The sequence below is a fragment of the Scyliorhinus canicula genome, chromosome 11, assembly GCF_902713615.1.
Source record: "Scyliorhinus canicula chromosome 11, sScyCan1.1, whole genome shotgun sequence".
Classification (NCBI taxonomy): Eukaryota; Metazoa; Chordata; class Chondrichthyes; order Carcharhiniformes; family Scyliorhinidae; genus Scyliorhinus; species Scyliorhinus canicula.
The window spans coordinates 15828621-15849197 of record NC_052156.1 but is presented as its reverse complement, the minus strand read 5'-3'; the positions used below and the strand labels follow the sequence as shown (position 1 = coordinate 15849197).

General features: G+C 46.8%; 1 long non-coding RNA gene across 1 annotated transcript; it reads right to left on the bottom strand.

Moving 5' to 3' along the window:
* Nucleotides 1–9185: 9185 nt before the first annotated feature.
* On the bottom strand, nt 9186–13210 carry LOC119973659. Its single transcript, XR_005462364.1, has 3 exons — nt 12971–13210; nt 10941–11159; nt 9186–9351 (listed from the first exon to the last, which is right to left on the bottom strand). It is a non-coding gene; the product is annotated as an uncharacterized LOC119973659 (long non-coding RNA).
* Nucleotides 13211–20577: the final 7367 nt, after the last annotated feature.

The following is a 20577-nucleotide window of genomic DNA, read 5'->3' as shown; positions in this document are numbered from 1 at the left end:
AGAATGGGAAAAGATCATCCGGCTATCCAGATATGGAGCTGCTATGTACACCTTCCCTGAATCATGCAATTTCCTTATTGAGGCAAATAGAGGCGGAAATATGTAGCCACTTAAGAAATACATTGGGTTTCCTTCCTCAGGCAGTCAAGCACAGCTCCAGGAGACCACAAGACCCTATTACTCATCATCATTTAAGCAAGCAGCTTATTTTCTCTAACTAAAAATGTCCTCTTCACTTGAGAGTGTGTCTTCATTTATTTAAATGAAGGAATTCATGAGGTTATTCAAGTTTGAACCTGTCACATAACATTAGGCGGCAAGCTATTGTTTTCAAAATATTATTACGGCTGCAGTATCTTTGGAATCTTGAAACTTGTAATATGCATTCATTAGATGTCTCAATGATGAGATCTTGAGACTTGTATGTTTAAACATGGACCGTTTATTGGTCGTCTTTAATTATTTACAGATGATAGATTACTGACATGCATGGTGTTTCTGGCCACTTCCAAAGTGTTCTCTTGAGTCTCAGTCTATTACCATGTGGCTCTATACATCATACCAAGGGCAGTGCTATTCTCCAGTATCACATTAACTCTTGTAATGGTGAGCACCTTTGCACGGTGGCATGCAGTCACATAATACAACAGGAACCATCCACCATTTTGAATATATAACTGATGTCCTACAGTGACTCCTTCATCTTTCCTTGCTGATCCACTTCACGCCTTTTAAACAAGTTTAACATTCATTCTTAAATCAGAGATTATTAAGTTTCTGGAGAATTAAGTTCTGCCTCTTCTGGGTTTATTACTTTCTGCTCTTTGTGCTGGGTTTTTGTTTGCGATGGAGGTTTTCCTTCACAAAGAACCCCAGCTACTGTATTAGTGCTGACACTGCCCTTCAATGCCAGCTCTAAATACAGATATAGCAAAGGCAACACCACACGCCTTTCAAAGACATGAATCTGGATGAGGAAGAGGGGTTAGGTAGAAGGACGAGAGGCAGAGCTGCGAGCGCCTTAGATTATGCCGAGCAGCTACAATTACAGATTCTGGCCAACCTCACTGGCTATACTTTGCCCTCTTCACTTTGTGAGAGAGACCTCGAGAGAGCTATCCCAACCACTGAAACTTGACGGTCAAACATTTTGCACCTGGATGCCTGTGGCCAATGTACTGGGCATCAGTATTGCTGGATTCTCTCACAGCACCATGGGTATAATTTGCTGCATTCGTCAGACTCTGATCCATCCAATGCAGGCCAGAAAAGTCTTGTTTTAGTGGAGATTGTTGACGGAATGTTTTTGCCCACACAAAGGTGGCAACGTGGGGCGAGAGAATGCAGGCGGCACCATTAGTTTCGGACAAGTCTCCCTCAATAAAGCAGTGCTTTATTCATGGCACACGGGGAGTCATGCTAACAATAAACCCACGGAAAACATGAGTAGGTGTCATGGGAATGTCACTTTAAGAAATGTTTGTTTTTTCAAGTGGCTGCAGTGATGTCATTGTGTGGGCGGAGCTGGGCTCTGGCTCTGCTTTTTCCTTTTGAGCTGGAAGCTGTTTTTGGCTCAGTTTGGCTTTGGTTCAGTTAGGGAGCTGCAAGCAAACCAAGAAGGTGTATTTTGGTCTCTCTCTGCATGCTAAAGAATTTCTCCAGATCACTTGATAATTTCAAAGTAAGACCTGTTTCTGTAAGGAATGCAAACCTATTGTTTTTATAGGAAAAAAGGGTGTTTGGCTCATGGATGTTGTTTGGAAAGTTACTAAGGGTTACCTGCAGAGTACTATATCTTTGGGGGGGGAGGGTGGGTATCAGTGTTGGTAGTTGATAAGATGTTTAATATGTGTTTATAAAATGTGAACTGGATTCATAGAATAAACATTGTTTTGTTTTAAAATACTGAAAATCTCTGTTGCATCACACCTGTAAAGTAGTCCATTTTTGCTCCTCGAAACCAAAATCTATTAAAAGGTATGGGTCAGGTGAACTCCATGATATACTTTGGTGTCTCTAAATCCTGGCCCATAATAGTAGGAAAGACCTTTATTCCATGAAGATACAGATGGTGTTGAACCTCCATAACAGAATAATGCAGGTAAATTTATAATTCCTCCTGGCAAGAGCCATACACTCTTTATCTTTCCCTAGATGATGAGAACAGTGCTATTTCATCAAAAAGGCAGACGCCGAAAGACTTTCTCACAGAACAGGAATCCAGAATAAGTTGATTCTTGCTTCTTGCCTCACAAATTTGATTGAATTCTTTGAGGACGTAACTAAGTGTGTAGATAAAGGTAGAGCAGTCGATGTCGTATACATGGATTTCAGTAAGGTGTTTGATAAGGTTCCCCATGGTTGGCTCATGAAGAAAGTAAGGAGGTGTGGGATACAGGGAAATTTGGCCAATTGGATAAGTAACTGGCTATCACATAGAAGACAGATAGTGGTGGTGGATGGAAAATGTTCAGACTGGAGACCAGTTACCAGCGGTGTACCACAGGGATCAGTGCTGGGTCCTCTGCTATTTGTGATTTTTATCAATGACTTGGAGGAGGGGGCTGAAGGGTGGGTCAGTAAATTTGCCGATGACACCAAGATTGGTGGAGTAGGGGATGAGGTGGAGGGCTGTTGTAGGCTGCAAAGAGACATTGATAGGATGCAGAGCTGGGCCGAAAAATGGCAGATGGAGTTTAACCCTGATAAGTGCGAAGTGATTCATTTTGGTAGGACAAATTTGAATGCGGATTACAGGGTCAATGGCAGGGTTCTGAGGAATGTGGAGGAACAGAGAGATCTTGGGGTTCATGTCCACAGATCTCTGAAGGTTGTCACTCAAGTGGATAGAGCCGTGAAGAAGGCCTATAGTGTGTTAGTGTTTATTCACAGGGGGCTTGAGTTTAAGAGCCGTGGGGTTATGCTGCAACTGTACATGACCCTGGTAAGACCACATTTGGAGTATTGTGTGCAGTTCTGGTCACCTCACTATAGGAAGGATGTGGAAGCATTGGTAAGGGTGCAAAGAAGATTTACCAGGGTGCTGCCTGGTTTGGAGGGTAGGTCTTATTAGGAAAGGTTGAGGGAGCTAGGGCTTTGCTCCTTGGAGCGGAGGAGGATGAGAGGCGACTTAATAGAGGTTTATAAGATGATGAGGGCGATAGATAGAGTGGATGTTCAGAGACTATTTCCTCGGGTGGATGTAGCTGTTACAAGGGGGCATAACTATAAGGTTCAGGGTGGGAAATATAGGAAGGATGTCCGAGGTAGGTTCTTTACTCAGAGAGTGGTTAGGGTGTGGAATGGACTGCCTGCTGTGCTAGTGGAGTTGGACACTTTAGGAACTTTCAAGTGGTTATTGGATAGGCACATGAAGCACTCCAGATGACAGGGAGTGGGATAGCTTGATCTTGGTTTTGGACAAGGCTCGGCACAACATCGAGGGCCGAAGGGCCTGTTCTGTGCTGTATGTTCTATGTTCTATGTTCTATATGGTATCAAAATGTGTTTTACATCCCAGAATCGGAGGTATTTTATGGCTGCAATTTTCTTTCCCGCCGGTGGGCTCTTCGATTCCTCCGAGGGTGACCCCGAGCGAGGGCATTATCCTCTCTGGATCTCCATTTCGATGGCTTGTATTTTGGGAGACGAGAAGCGAACAGATCATTGTCACCCATGAGGAAAAAAACTAAAACCTTTTCCACTTTCGGTCGGATGCAGCACTTTAGAAACACTCCCTAACTGCGTTCGCTTATTTTATAACAGCTCCAGTTCTTTTATTTTTTTTCTCCCCCCCCCCCATTACTTTTATGCAAATCGCTATAGCAACATTGGCCTGTGCTGCGTTGCTATCCTGTGCCAGCTGCATATCTGAACGCTTTCTGCTGTCTCTGGTACACGAAGGCAGCGGAATAGAATGGTGAACTCTCACTGGCCTTAAACAGGCTTCTTTTCAAACAAGCCTGGATGATGAAAAGGAAAAATATTGAAAGAGCAGTATGGGCCTGCTGTGCTGGGTGGGATTCTAGTGTGTGGAGGAAAAAGATAATTTGATGGATTGTTTTCCTTTCCAGTTCATTTGAAGCCGTACTAATTATCTGAGGATTGTCTAATTTATGATTTCGATATCCACATTCAGCTGAAGGTGGCGGGGGGGGGGGGGGGGGGGGGACCGTCCACATGCAACCGGGTTAACAGAGAGACAATGCGACAACAACATCCATTCGCATTTATATGGCACCTTTAGCATCCTAAAACATCCCATGGTGCTTCGCAGGAATGTTATCAAACCAAATTTGACTCCGAGCCTCACAAGGAGAGACCTGAGCTTGGTCAACGAGCTATTAATTAGCATCTTGAAGGAGGGAAAGGAGGCAGAGCGGTTCAGGGAGGGAATTCCCGAGCTTAGGGCCTAGGCCACTAAAAATATGGCCGCCGAGATCGGAGATGCCCAAGAGATCAGAATTGGAGAAGCGCTGATCGGGTCGTGAGGCGGGAAGTAATTACGGGAATTAGGCGGGATGCAAGGGTATATCGAGGGATACGAAAATAAAGTTGAGAATTTTAATATCACGGCAAGCGCCCAGAAATGGCAATGTGACAATAGCCAGATAATTGTTTTTGCGATGGTGAATCACAGAATTAACATCTACAGTGCAGAAGGTGGCCATCCGGCCCATCGAGTCTCCACCGGCCCTTGGAAAGAGCCCACTTAAGCCCACACCTCCACCCTATCCCCGTAACTCAGTGATTGAAGGATAAATGTAAAGATCGGGGATAACTGCCCTGCAGAAGTTTGCAATAGCACCTGCTGCACTGATCTGAGAAGGCGCCTCAGTTTAAAGCCTCATTGAAATCCAGCACCTGCTGACAGTGCAGCGCTCCCTCAGTGCTGCACGGGATTTATTTGTGCTTAAGTCCCTGGGGCGGTTATGTGGAACAAAGCAAAGGGAAAAAAATAAACTTACCTGGAGGTTAAATCCGTGTCATAGTTCAGGAACCTGAGGAAGGAGCAGTGCTCCGAAAGCTAGTGTTTGAAACAAACCTGTTGGACTTCCTGTCAGGCCTCGGGCTCTCTGCGTATGTGTTGGGAAAGGGCCGCAATCGGTGACTATCACGTCTCCAGGCCGGGAACCGGTGCGGCACACGCGGAAGCAAATGAAGATGAAAGGTGAAACAGCGCAAAACATCAGGTCAGGTGACCCAAAGAGGAGCGCCATTGCAGAGAAGGTGTCCCAGGGAGCAGGGAGCAGGACACGGTTAAGGGAACAGGGAGAAGGTCCCAAAGCAGGAATGTCCAAAACAAGCGAGTGAGACCGCAACAGAGGACAGTCCCAGGTAAAGGATGAGGACAGAGATCAGAAACACCTCCTGTTCAGTAAATGTGAAAGAAAGTAGCAGAACAATAGGCTCTGAATTAAAGAGAGAGAGAGAGAGAGAGAGAGCTGCGGGGAGCAGACATGAAGTAAAGTGAGTTGGAGGACGCCCTGAAGATCCGAGAGGGCTGCCAAAGATCGGTGACTTTGTGCTTTGGGCTGTAAGGGCACAGTGGTGTTCTGCTTTATATGGTTGAAGATATCAAATTGTGGAAGGTGAAGCTCGAATGTAGGTGGGGACCCAAGGAAAGAAATATTAGTAGGTGGGACTGAAAGCCTGCAGGTGACGTTTTGTTGAAGCTGTGCGGGTGGGAGTGACTTTCAGAAAGAATTTCAAGCTGAGTCCTTCAAATGTGGAGATTGGAAACTCTCAGAGCTCGAAGTTGCTGGGGATCACTATCACCAACAGTCTGTCCTGGCTCACTCACATTGGTGCAACAGTCAAGAAAGCCCAACAACGTCTCTACTTCTTACGGAAGCTAAAGAAATTCAGCATGTCTGAATTGACTCTCACAAACCTCTACAGATGTGCGATAGAGAGCATCCTATCCGGCTGCATCACAGCTCGGTATGGCAACTGCTCGGCCCAAGATCGCAAGAAACTGCAGAGTGGTGAACACAGACCGTCGCATCACACAAGCTTGCCACGCTTACAATTATTCTGTTTACACCTCCCACTGCCTCAGAAAGGCAGACAGCATTGTCAGAGACCTCTCACACCCAGGCTTTGCCCTCTTCCATACCCTTCCATCAGGCAGAAGATGCAGACATCTGAAGATCCACACATCCAGACATAGGAACAGCTTCTTCCCCACAGCTACTAGACTCCTCAACGACTCTCCCTTGGACTGATCTGTTCCCTGTAAGAACACTATTTATGATGCCCTGCGCTGCTCTTGCTCATGTATTTGCTTTGTTTGGCCCTTGTTCCGCACTGTAACCAATCACTGTTTATACTATTTGTCGATGTACTCTGTCAATTATTCTTTTTGTTTATTGTATACGTACTGTGTATGTTCCCTTGGCCGCAGAAAAATACTTTTCACTGTACTTCAGTACATGTGACAATAAATCAATCAATCAATCAATCAGTCAACCAACCAATCAATCATGAGGAAGACAGAAGCCTGAATTTTGCGAATGGCAGGGTCTCGCTCCTTGGCATCCAAAGAGTTGGAGGGGAACACATCCCTGCCAACCTTGAGTGTCCCAAAGCCAATTCATGTTGGAATGAATGTTAAGTGGCTGCGGGCGGATGGTCCGCCACTCACTCGGGTGGAAGTCCTGTCTTAGGGAGCCGTCAGCCATTCTGAGTTTTATTTTAAGAAAATATTTTATTGAGGTGAATTTCAAAAGAATCACTGGCAACTTGAGGAATCTTTTACACTGAGAGTGGTTAGGGTCTGAACTGCTCTGACTGGGTGTCTGGTGGAGGCAGGTTCAATCGAAGCTTTTGAAAGAGAATTGGATCAGTGCCTGAAGAGACATTTGCAGGGCCACTAGCCAAGTTGCTCTTGCAAAGAGCCAGCATGGACACAACAGGCAGAATGGCCTCTTTTGGTGCTGTAATCGTTCTATGATCAGAGTGAATATATTTGGGAAAGATTTGGCAAATCTCGTCCTCTTTCAAGGTGTGACAATGAAATCATGACTACTTGAAATCTCTTCAGATTCGGAACATTCCAGAGAGAATGTTGTCTTTCTAGTTGTTCTAAAGCATGTTTCTCGGTAACCTTGAACAGTACTGCTTTGTTCTCCTTCCCTACAGTGAAGTGTTTCTGCTCACTGCGTACAAAAGCCAGCAGAAGAAAAGATTCCAGAAAGTTCCGCAGAAATAAAATGGACCATTTGAAATGATCTTTCTGGCAACGCGAATAAAATGCTTGAAAGAAGTGTCTGTGGGGGAGGCACGTTAATTACCCTCCTGATCTCAGAACTTCGATGCTGAAAATATTGAGTCTGTGAAAATCAATTCTACCTCTGGGCAACTATGTACTAAAGCTGCGGCCAGCCAATAAATAATGTAGCGATTTTAACTAACGTCACGTTTTTCCGCACGTTGTTTAAAAATGCAAGCTTTGATTGGGCGTCTACTTGGTGAGCTTGATATGGGGTACACGCTTTCAAAGTGTGTTGGAATATATTGGATGTCCGTGGCAGAGTCTCCCATACACCTTGAGCTTCAAGCTCAGTGAGCTTTGAAAAAACACGAAAGGTCAGAGAAGGAAGATGATGGTTAGGGCTTAAACTGCATTTGAACACCTGTGAAGTGAGATGGGCAGACTGACTGGAGACTTGACACAAGTTCACATCTTCCAATTGTAGCTAAGGCCAACTGCACTGCTTTATAATTGGACATTTTAAGCGAGTTTACTGTAGAATCATAAAATGTTCACAGCACAGAAGGGGGCCACTCGGCCCCTCATTTCCATGCCAGCTTCCTGCAAAGGGCAATTTAGCTCCTTCTCCCACCCCTGCTCTTTGCCGATCGCTCTTGCAGTTTCCTCTTCACCCGGATAACTGATTCCTTTTTTGAAAGCTCTAACCGAATCTGTCTCTGTTAAACTCGCAGGCTGTGCATTTCAGATCCTAAACATCTAAGGAGCATTTTTTTCTTCTTTTGCTGCCTTTGATTTCTTTGCCATTCAACACAAATCAGTGGCTTCTGGTTCTTGGCCATCCTCCAAATGGAACAGATTCTCTCTCCCTCTATACTTTGTTCAGACCCTCATGGTTTTGACATCTCTGTCAGATCTCCAGTCAGCCTTCTCTTCCCCAAAGAGAACAGCCCCAGCATCTCTGGTCTGTCCACCAAACTGAGATCCCCCATTCCTAGACCCATTCTCGGTTATATATTGTGGCACACTTCTCGTGTTGTTGAAAGACTTCAGGCTTCGTTAAGAAGAAGAAGGTATTTATTAATAAAGAGTAACTTGGTACGAGAGGTTTTATAGTACTAGGCCCCCTTGGGGCCCTTACATGACTGCTCGATGTATTCTGCCCAAGATTGCACTCCACCCTCTGGGGTGGTCACTCACCCTCGGTTCCCACAGGTCCCTCAACTCAGGTGACCCTTTTCGGCTGTACTGCCTTGCAGAGACAGACACCACAGGCACTACATTCTTGTGAATACTTCCTGTGCCTCCTCTAATGTTTCACATCCTTTCTAAAATGCGGTCCCCAGAATAGTTTGCAATACTCCACTTAATAATAATAATCTTTATGGTTGCCACAAGTAGGCTTACATTAACACTCTAATGAGGTTACTGTAAATATCCCCTAGTTGCCACATTCCGGCGCCTGTTTGGGTGCACTGAGGGAGAATTCAGGATGTCCAAATCACCTAACAGCACGTCTTTCGGAACTTATGGGAGGAAACCGGAGCACCCGGAGGAAACCCACGCAGACACGGGGAGAACGTGCAGACTCCGCACAGACAGTGACCCAAGCCAGGAATCGAACCTGGGACCCTGGAGCGGTGAAGCGACCGTGCTAACCGCTGTGCTACCGTGCCGCCCACTTGAACCAGTGTCACATTAAGTTTCGGCATGCTTCTGTACTCTTTGCCTCTATTTACAGAGCCCATGATGCCGTATGCCTGAGTAATTACTTTCCCAACCTGTCCTGCCATCTTCAATATTCAGATAGTCCCAGGTTCCACTTCTCTACCAGCCCTCTGACCGTTGTGCCATTTAATTCAGATTTCCTCCCCTCATTCTTCTGACCAAAACCTATCGCTTCACATTTCTCTACATTAAATTGAATCTGCTACAGGTCTGCCCATTCCACTTGCCTCTCCGTGTCCTCTTGAAGTCGGCCACTATCGTCCACATAGTTCGCAATACCTCTAGGTTTGGTATCATCAGCAAACCCTGGAAGTGTGCCCCACTCACCCGAGTCTTGGTCGTTAAGTAGATCAAGAAAAGCAGTTGTCATGGTTGACACCTAGGGAAGCTACTGTATACCTTCCTCCAGTCTGAAAAACAATGGTTCACAATTACTCTCTGCTCCCTGATACACACCAATCGTGTATCTTGCTGCCATTGTTCCTCACATACCATGAGCTTGAATTGTTTTATATGTTGGTTGCACGGCCAATCTTATCTTCAGTAACTCTGGTCTGACTCAAGTAGTGACTTTAAGCTGCTTCATCAACACTATGGGTGTGATCGATGCGAATGAGGACTGAGTCTCGTAGCGCAAGAGTAACTGGGTGTTTCCTGACGCTCCCTTCACCTGCTCTTTACTCTCTGAATGGCAGCCCTATAGGCTGGCAGCTTCCAATCTTTGGACTTCTTTCCGCCCAGATCAGGAGCCCTGAGGCCATTGGCAGCACATGTGGGAGATTGTGCTCAACCCTCTGGCGCTCATGTACTGAATAACAATGGCTGTGAGGGGATCCTCATTGAGGGACACTTTCCCTATCATTTCTGAGTGGACTCATCTGCTTGTATGGTGAAAACTAGAAAGGCACGTAGTTCAGGCGAGATTGACAAAATTCCCTTCTAAAAATAATGAGTTTAGATATAACAAATGTGCATTCCAGCAACAGCTTTAGAATTGATAGAGTCTGAGGGGCTGTGTTAATATTTGACATGCTCCTCTGATTGAGGCAACAGTTTCCAGACCTGTGCTTGGAATAGTTAATGAGGCACGAAATGGAATGTCAACAAAAAACCCACAGAGCCTTTCAAACAGACAGTGAGCAGAGATTTCGGTGGGGCAGACGGGCAGGAATATGGGTTGTCCCCGGAACGGATACATAATGTGGACCCATCCCACCCGGCTTATTCACTCTGTGAACTTCTTCCATCGGGCAGGAGATACAAAAGTCTGAGAACACACACTAACAGACTCATAAACAGCTTCTTTCCCACTGTTACCAGACTCCTAAATGACCCTCTTATAGACTGACCTCATTAACACTACACCCTGTATGCTTCATCTGATGCCGGTGCTTATGTAGTTACATTGTATATCTTGTGCTGCCCTATTATGTATTTTCATTTATTCCCTTTTCTTCCCATGTACTGAATGATCTGTTGAGCTGCTCGCAGAAAAATACTTTTCACTGTACCTCGGCCCACGTGACAACCCAATCCAATCCATTGCAACCTGACTGGGCGTTGAAATTGACCTCATATGAAATACTTCAAAGGCTTATCAGCAAGCTGAGAGAAGACTAGCCACGTGACCCCCATACTGGTGGAGACCCCTGACCTGAAGCCATCCAGCTCACCTTGAGCTCCCCGAAATCCCAGGTCCTGGAAGGTCCCCCCCCACCTCCGCACCATGGCAACAGCTGACTTGCCCTTGTGCACCCGGGAGGTAACCGCTGAGCACCACTGACCTCCTTGCTCCCCCCGAAGTCCATGATGCCTAGTCCCCCCTTTTAAAGACCAGTAGTGATTTGCGCCTGTGCGACTTCCTGCTGGGGGCGGGGGTGGGGGTAGGGGGGGGGGGGGGGGGGGGGAAATTGGAACAGTCTGGGCGGCTGGAAGATCCAGCATGGAACTTACTAATCATAATTAAATACATGCATGTTCATGCTAATCAGCTTCTTACCCTTTCTGGGTGAGTTCCAGTTTGTTCCAGCAGAAAGATCTCGGGAAGATCACAAACCATTTTGCGCCTGGCATGAATCCCGCTTTTGGACTCTTCTGGAATTTTCCCGAAATGGCGGAATTTGCGCTGGGCACAATGCAGCCGGAAATCCGTTCCCTTCATGTTCCACTTTAAATGACCAATAGCTTTGCTCGTGACCGTTTACTTCTCCTAGGAACTCTGTAATTATAATAATAGTAATAATCTTTATTAGCGTCTCAAGTGGGCTTACATTAACACTGCAATGAAGTTACTGCGAAAATTCCCTAATCGCCACACTGCGTGCCTGTTTGGGTACACTGAGGGAGAATTCAGAATGTCCAAGTCACCTAACTTTGTGTCTGCCGTTACTTTCATTTTCTTGGATAGTTTGCATTTCATAAATCTCTTCCTGTTTTCTTCTTCTGTTAAAGCTGTCAGGTGTACAGAAGTGCTTTAAGTGTCCTGTCCTCGTACGCTGGACCACCTGCTGGACAATCTTGGTCTCTGCTCCTTGTTTTTCTGCAAAGTAAGCACCTCAATGCGGCTACTTTGGATCTCCTATCCATTTGCCTGTTTTGGTGGCCTTTTGATTGGGTGGGACTGCCACCTTTGGGCCTGTGCAGATAAAAGAGTTTGAGCCTCGGCTTCACGATTGATTATAACTCTGATTTGGACTGCTCTGTGTACTGAAATGCTCGATTGAGAATAACGCTGTCTTTCGACTGCAAAATGTCAGACAGATTTTCATCCTGGACTCCGATGACAATGTGGTCGTGAATAAGTTCACCTTTCAATGCACCATGCCTTCGAGAACTGGCTGGGCGATATAACCCAGTAAGAAATAATTTGACAGATTCCCTTGGCCTTTGGTATCTTTCAATAAATAGCGCTCGCTCTATCACAAGGGATTGTTTCAGATTAAAATACGTGGGCAGCATGGTGGCACAATGATTAGCATTGCTGCCTATGGAGCTGAGGACCTGGGTTCGAATCCCGGCCCTGGGTCACTGTCCGTCTGGAGTTTGCACATTCTCCCTGTGTCTGCATGGGTTTCAACCCCGCAACCCAAAGATGTGCAGGGTAGGTGGCCATGCTAAATTGCCCCTTAATTGGAAAAAAAAAATAATTGGCAGCTCTAAATTTATTTTTAAAAAATGTGTTGAATGTTTTTAGGGCAGTCTGAATGTCTGCGGAGATCTCATCTACATCCGGATCTCTTCTACATCCGGAGCGGGATTCTTCGGAAACCGGCAGGGCGGCAACTCCGGTGCGAAGGAGAGGCGTGAACCACTCCGGCGTTGTTGCAGAATCCTCCGCACCTTCAGGGGCTAGGCTGGCGCTGGAGTGGTTTGCGCTGCGCTGGCCGGCGTGGAAGGGGCTTGGCGCCACGCCAACCGGCGCTGAAGGGCCTCCGCCGGCCGGCGCGAGTTGGCGCATGCGCGGGAGCACCAGCGTGTGCTGGCGTCATCCCAGCGCATATGCGGGGGGGGCTCATCTCCGCGGCGGCCATCGCGGAATGTTACACCAGCTGGCGCAGAGGAATAGAGTGCCCCCATGGCACAGGCCCACCCGCAGATCGGTGGGCTCCAATCGCGGGCCTGGCCACCATGGGGGCATCCCCCGGGGCCAGATCCTCCCGCGCCCCCCCCCAAGGACCCCGGAGGCCGCCCACGGAGCCAGGTCCCGCCGGTAAATACCTGTTGTAATTTACGCCGCTGGGACCGGCCGAAAACGGGCAACCACTCAGCCCGTCGCGGGCCGGAGAATTGGCAGGGGGGCCGCTGCCAATGGCCCCCGACCAGCCCGCCGCGATTCCCGCCCCCGCCAAATCCCCGGTGCCGGAGAATTCGGCAGTCGGCGGGGGCGGGATTCACGCCGTCCCGTCCCCCCCCTCCCCCGTCCCCCCGGCGATTCTCCAATCCGGCGGGGGGGGGGGTTGGAGAATCCTGCCCCTGGTTCGAGAGGACATCATCAGCAACAGATCCTATGGTGTAAAGGAATGAACTAACCTGGTTCTTCTGCTCTTCAGCATGCAAGGCCGATGCTACTCGATATCAGAGGAAGTCTTTCTTCCATAACTCCCAGTGTTGGCCTCTCTGCAGGTCCTTCAGGTGTTTGAACAGGCAGGGTAGGGGCAGTGACCATTCGCCTTGTGCTGACATGGGTATGTTTTCCAGTGTGCCTCCCTCCTAGGTAGATTTTCAGTTTCTTCCTTCAAACAGGTCTTCTTCCACTTTCGTGGCGTGGTTTTGCTGCTGATGGCACCAACCTTTGTCAGGTTGTTGTGACCATGCTGCCTTGTCTTGTATGTTGGTCATGTGGCCCATGTCATCCTGAGTAAAATGCTGGAAAATCTCAGCAGGTCTGGCAGCAGAGAAAAAATATAATGTTTTGAGTCCACTTGACTCTTCATCAGAGCTAAAAGAGCGGGAAGGCCTGTTGGATATTCTACTCATCTTCCCATTACGCACATTACAGTCCTTAAGACTCAATACTCAGTTCAGCAACTTTAAACTGTGTCCTTTCTCCTCCACCTTAACCCTTTTTTTGATATCCCATACATATTTGGTCTAAATGCCTCTTCCTCCTGTGCACACAGGGCCAAATTTCCCTTGTCCTAATGTTTGCTACGTCTTGCTGCAATCTCGCCCAGCTATATTAACATTATCCACAGGATAAGACATCGAGTATACATGTTCCTCAGTAGTATTGTCTCTGCTGATGTCACTGTTACATCATGATGTGGACCACTAACTCATTACCATAACTATTAACCCACTGAATTACATTAACTCTGCTGACAAGCCTGTTATGTGGCACTTTAAAAGATGCCTTATTGGAAAATCAACCATATTACCCTCATCAATTCTCTCTGCTATCTCAAAAAGCTTATTTTGTTACTTATAAATTTAGAATGCCCTTTCCCAATTAAGGGGCAATTTAGCGTGGCCAATCCACCTACCCTGCACATCTTTGGGTTGTGGGGGCGAAACCCACGCAAACACGAGGAGAATGTGCAAACTCCACACAGATAGTAACCCGGGGCCGGGATCGAACCCGGGTCCTCAGAATCTCAAAAGTCTTAACCAGGCTATTTAAGCACAATTTCCCTTCAAGCAAATTGTGCTGGCTTTCCTCTTCTGACACGGACAACAGAGGTTTGGCTAGGGTTAAGTTTATGTAGGGTGGCAGGCGGAAGGTTAGACAGGAAGGCATTGGAATAGTCAAGCTTACAGGCAAAATAGGCCTGGGTGAAGGCTTCAGCAGCAGGTGAGCTGAGGCCGGGGGTGGGGTGGGGCGGGGTGCGGGGGAAGGGGGGGGGGGAAGGGGGACGGTGGGGGGGGGGGGGGGTGATGGTGGCGGAGTGGGGATGAGTTGGGCCATGCTAGTGAGGTAGAAGTAGGTGGTCTTGGTGATGGTAACCATAAAGGACAGAAGCTTATCTCGGGGTCAGATATGGCTGACTCAGTTGCCAGGGAGACCGATGGAGTTGGTTGCTAGGCAATGAAATTTGTGACTACATTCTGCGTGCGAAGGTAGTCCTAAATCCTGTTGGGTAGGGAGTTCCAAGATTTTGGCCCAGGTATGAAGGAACGGCGATATATGTCTCAGTCAGGAAGAGGTGCTGAACATCTTCATTGACTGCTGCTGATGTGCGGATGCTGCAGCCATACTGACTGAATAGATTCCCTCTGAGGCACTTTCCAAATGAATTGTTTAATTTGTTTTCCCTGTATCTGTACTAATGGGAACTTGTCAAATTTGCACAGGAATGCCCTCGGGCCATGTCTCGACATACCTTGCTGGAAAGAATTATAAATGTACAGCTGATGTAAATTAACAAAACAGGACACACTCAAGTTGCCTGGCTGAAGACAAGAGCAAAATACTGGAAATATGACATAAAACCAGAAAATGCTGGGAATTGTCAAAAGGTCAGGCAGCTCCTGCAGAGAGAGAGACAGAGTTAATGGGCAGGGATTTTCTGGACCCACTTTTGGGGGAGTTGGAACAGTGGCAGGGGCAGCGAATTCGGGAAAGAGACCGAAACCAGCTTTTGTGCTGGTGGGATCTCCGGGCTCCATTGTCCCCGTCACCCGCCAATTACATAATGGGGGCCTCGATTTCAAAAGAATAGAATACCTACAGTGCAGAAGGAGGCCATTCGCCCATCGAGTCTGCGCCGACCCTCTGAAAGAGCACCCTTTCTAGGCCCATGCCCCCACCCTATCCCTGTAACCCAGTAACACTACCTAACTTTTTGGGCACTAAGGGGCAATTAAGCGTGGCCGATCCACCTAACCTGCACACCTTTGGACTGTGGGAGTAAACCAGAGCACCCGGAGGAACCCCACGCAGACATGGGGACAATCATTGTCACAGAGATTTACATACAGCAAGAAAACAGGCCCTTCAGCCCAACCTGTCCATGCTGCCCAGTTTTTAGCCACTAAGCTAGTCCCAATTGGCCACATTTGGCCCATATCCCTGTACACCCTCGCGGACACGGGGAGAATGTGCAAACTCCACACGAGTGGACCTGAGCCCGGGACCGAACCCGGGTCCTTGGTGCCGTGATGCAGCAGTGCTAACCACTGCGCCGCCGTGCTGCCCTCACCACGTATGCTTGACATGATTGTGCATTCTGACTAGACATCCTCTAACCCAAAGTAACGCTTGTGATCCTAAGGCTGATTTTATTAATTAGCCTGGATAATTAAGCATCACAACCTCATGCCAAGCAACTGGCAATAGAACTAACTATTGTGATTGCCACACTAGAGCGAGGGAGAAAGGCAAACTGCACTGATTTCATTTCACCACCTGTCTCGAAGCAGAAGGTGTTTTGAATTATTTCTTAAAGTATGTGGTGGCATGGTTTCCTAATCCATCAATTTACTCAATCTGATTTACTAATAATCTGCAGAAAATTCTGATTAACTCAAGTTAGATTTTTTAACATGCAAATACCTGGGGAGGAGTGGAGTGTTCACTACATCCTGCTCCACTACACACACGCACACAAGGAAACACACACAGACCGCACACGCCAAACACAGACAGACACAAATGTGCACACACACAAGCAAACACACACAGGCACACGCACACACAGACAGACACAAACGTGCACATACACACACACATATACGCACACCACACACAATGCACAGAGATATATATACACACACATACACACATGCCCACACACACATACACACATGCCCACACACACACACAAGCACACAAGCACACACAAACACATGTAAACATACACACATGTACACACATACACACACAGTTACATACATGCTATGCACACACACACATTTACACACATGCACACACACGCACAAGCACACATGCAGACATAATAAGCTCCAACAGAACAATATTGCGTGCTAAGTTTTAAATGTTTCCACAAGTGGATTATTGTCAGAATAGACTAAGCTTTGCTAATTATTTTAAACTTAAAAATGCTGAAGGACTAGGAGCAATACTAAGCGGGCCTTCTCAATAGCGGTGTACTTTCTTTGCCACACACCTATTTCTCAAATGCCATGAAGAATGTTTCTACATTCTTTTCCTAAAATGTTGGTAGGGCCTGTATAAACTGAAGCGTATCCCCACTGTGTTCTGTTCTAGGGTTAGGCTCCCTTTAGCTCTTGACAGCTCTCCTTTAATTTCTAACGCTTTAAGCTGGAACTCTTTCTCTTTTGCCTTTTCCTCATTTCAAACGATCTTTGCTCACCTTTTATCCACATCTCCATTTAAAAAAATTCACTCTTGTGCTCGAACTGCAACAGATTTCTCTCCACATCGGTTTCCCCACCAGGATGTGTTTCTGATCCTACACCATCTGGACTACTTGCTTGTCGGCTCGCCTGTGTTTCCAACAGACCCAAGCACTCAACTAATACATCATATATCTCTCTCTGTCTTCTTAGCTTTAATCTGTACCACTGCTTTTAATATTCTTACCAATTCATTTCACTTGTTTTTTCAAAATCCTTGTAAATAAACCAAAGACAAGTCCTCCACCTGAATAAAGATTTTAGCAGCTTCCTGAGCCGTCCTGTTATACTGTTACAAACCTAGTGCCTTGTTAATATACTGTACCCCAAATCACCACTGTGTACCATTTTGAAGCTCCTGGGACTGAGATTTCAAATCATGGCCAGAATTCTCGAGTCGTTGGAATTCTTTTTCCCGCTGCCATGGACCCCTGGCTAGTGGGCTTCCCGGCGACCTGGTGTGGGTTCAATGGGAAATCTCATTGACAAGCGGCGGGAAGAGAGAATTCCATCACCAGCAAACCGTGCATCACCAAGAAACACGCGGTTGGGGACTGGAAAATCACACTCAATGTCACGACATCTAGGCTAGTACGTGATCAATTCCAGTCCCATTTCCCAATAAACTACAGTCACCATTTTTGTAGCTTCAACACAAGTAACCTTTTATTACGTACAGTGGTATAATTGAATGGACAGAAAATGTAACTGACTAACTACTAGACCCTTGTCACCCCCCCAACTCACCCCACTCTTTCTCTGCACACACACACACACACACTCACACACACACACACACACACAGACAAACAACACAGGGAAAAGGGTGGTGGAAAGGCAAAGAAAATATAAAAATAAAAAGATAAAGATCTCTGATTCACAGGGATGTCTTCCAGTCAACGTCTTTCTGAAGTTCAGGTTTTCATTTTGGTACTTCTTCCTTCAAGGACGACATGGTTTTCTCGGGCAAGGCTGTCCACTTTCCTAAGCAAAAACAGAAAATATTGGACAATCTCAGAAGGTCTTACAGTGACTGCAGAGAGAGAAGGGAACTAGCATTTTGAGTCTGGATGACTCTTTGTCTGCAGACTTTGCATCATTTCAGTTTCACAGCAAAGAATGTGCCAGGCACCCACTGCTATGAGAAAAATAGAGCGGTTCTTTCAGTCCGGGAAACAGGGGAGAGAAAGTATTCTTTTCACTTCCAAGGTCTGAACACTTCTAAGTATGCTCAGAAAATATCACGCAGGAACCAATCACTGACTGTTGTCAGGCAGAACACTGTCTTTGGCCAACTCACTGGTTGGGAGTTAACCAATCGAACTGAGTCCCTCCAAAGCTGTTCCCATAAGATCCACTCGGTGCCGAGGAGTCTGGTTCTGCCCCTCCAGCATACAAAACCTGGGAACACAGTGTCCTGGTAAGCAGGCTATTTCTGTTTAAAGGTGCATTCCGATTGTGGGTCGATGGACCAAAACCGTAAAACAAAAGAAAAGAAATGGGAATAAAAGAAGTAAACAGGAAGGACTCTTACAAATGTAAGAAAAAGTAGAGGCGTTTAGAAGTTCAATCATTAATTTGTGTGAATTTCTCTGTTTCGGCTGTGTTCTCTGTTGCTCCTTATCTGATGAATGGTCATGGTGCATGGATTTCCGAACTTGACAATTTTTACTTGTAGCTTGTGGAAGCATTAACCATGGTGTGTAAAGATCTTGAAAGACTTGTTAAACGTATCAAGATTCACGTGAAAATAACTTGATTTGCTGTGAATGTAGCCAGTAAACGTCAATGGGTGAGAACCTGCCTCAGCCCCCATGGGATCTGTTTGGTCCTTCTCTCTCAGGAATGAATAAAGGATAAGAGTTTTTTTAAAGAAAAATGTTTTACATTTTCACGTCCTTAGATTTCCCTTGAGTACTTTCCACAGAAGTTGATGAATAAATGGAACAGGATGCACATTGAGACAGGTCATTTCAGAGAATTCAACAAGATAGAATAAATATTTGACTGGGAAAGGAACTGAGCAGAGTCAGCGAACGGCGATACGGGTGAAAAATACAGAGTGAATCAGGAAACGCGATTCCCTCCGGAGTGATCGCATTTTATGATTTTGCGCACCCCTCACTGGTGATGCCATGAGCCTCATTTAAATGTTTCCCCCGTCCCGCGATCCACAGATTTACCACAGATTTTAAAAAATGAGTCGTAGGGATCCCTCAAAGGTACGCATAGCCAACGGGAGGAAAGGGACATGCCCGGGCAGTGCCAACCTGTGCCGGGGGTGAGCCACCTTGGGAGCCCCATTGGGAGGGGAGGGGAGTGGCTTCCATTTACATGTGGTGGGGGAGATCCAGCAGTGGGGGGGGGGGGGGGGGGGCACGTTTGCAGGCACTGGGAGAGGTGGTGGCAGGGGGGGGGGGGGGTAGCGGGCACTGAGTGGGGGAATGCCAGCGATACTTCCACAGTAGTGGTGGTGAGGGGGGAGACCCCGATGATTGCTGGGATGGGGGGAGCCCCTGATAATTGTGGGAGGCATGGTAAGGGAGTCCCTGCTTATTGTCCGGGGGTACGAAGATCCTGATTTTTGTCCAGGGGTGGGAGGAGAGGTTAACCAATGTGTGTTGGAGGGCCCAATGTTTGTCTGGGAGGGAGGGACGTGAGCGCCCGATAGCTCTCTTTAAAGATTGCATCCTGATCTCTGAAACTGAGTGCTGGCTCTATCAGGCCCTGCCCCATCAGAGTGACGGCGTCAACCCAGCCCATTCATTGTTTAAGAGAGGCTCAAGAGTGACAATTGGGCTGTGCAACTGGAGAACTACAGGCCGGTTTTCAAACTGAACCTTATTCCACTCATTGTTTATGAATGTTTTAGAGTGTTCAGATGAATTGAAATGCTCTCTTCTGAATCTGTGGTGGTGTGGCCCCATTGAGGGGTGGGTCCTCACAGTCTACGTGCTTGGATCGGGGCCTATCACACAGGAGCGCATGAACCCTGACCAATGGGGAAAAATGCAGGGCCAATAAACCCTTGTTCGGTTATACTGGATTGTACTGGAAGTCTCCCTCATATTGCCTCGAGCCACCGCATTGGCAAAGAGTGTAAATCGGATGGTCTCAAGTCCGCAGTAGTTTAGATTTTGAGGGGGAAGGAAGAAGCCTCCAAAACACACACTCCCTCTCTCTCTCTCTCTCCAAGCAGTCTTGTAAATTAACTATTTATCCATAGGATGGCAAGTAATCCCGTGTTTGCTAGCTTTATTTAAAAGTGGGTTTTGGCCTGTAATGGGGTTTGCTTGATTGGAGATTAATTAGGTAGCAGTTAGGAGTTAAAGTATTTCATTTTATTGTTAAGCATTGTTCAACCGGTAATTGTAAGTTATATTTTCTCTGCTGTTAAAGGTAGTTTAATACTGTGTTAGAACATAGAACAGTACAGCACAGAACACCCTACTCAAACCCACGTATCCACCCTATACCCGTAACCCAACAACCCCCCCTTAACCTTACTTTTATTAGGACACTACGGGCAATTTAGCATGGCCAATCCACCTAACCCGCACATCTTTGGACTGTGGGAGGAAACCGGAGCACCCGGAGGAAACCCACGCACACAGGGGGAGGACGTGCAGACTCCACACAGACAGTGACCCAGCCGGGAATCGAACCTGGGACCCTGGAGCTGTGAAGCATTTATGCTAACCACCATGCTACCCTGCTCCCCTAAATAATGTTAATAATGTTTATTTTAAAATATAATATCCCTGGTTGTGTGTGGAATCATCCCTGGAGTCCTATCCTCACAGTTCAACAAATTTTTAAAA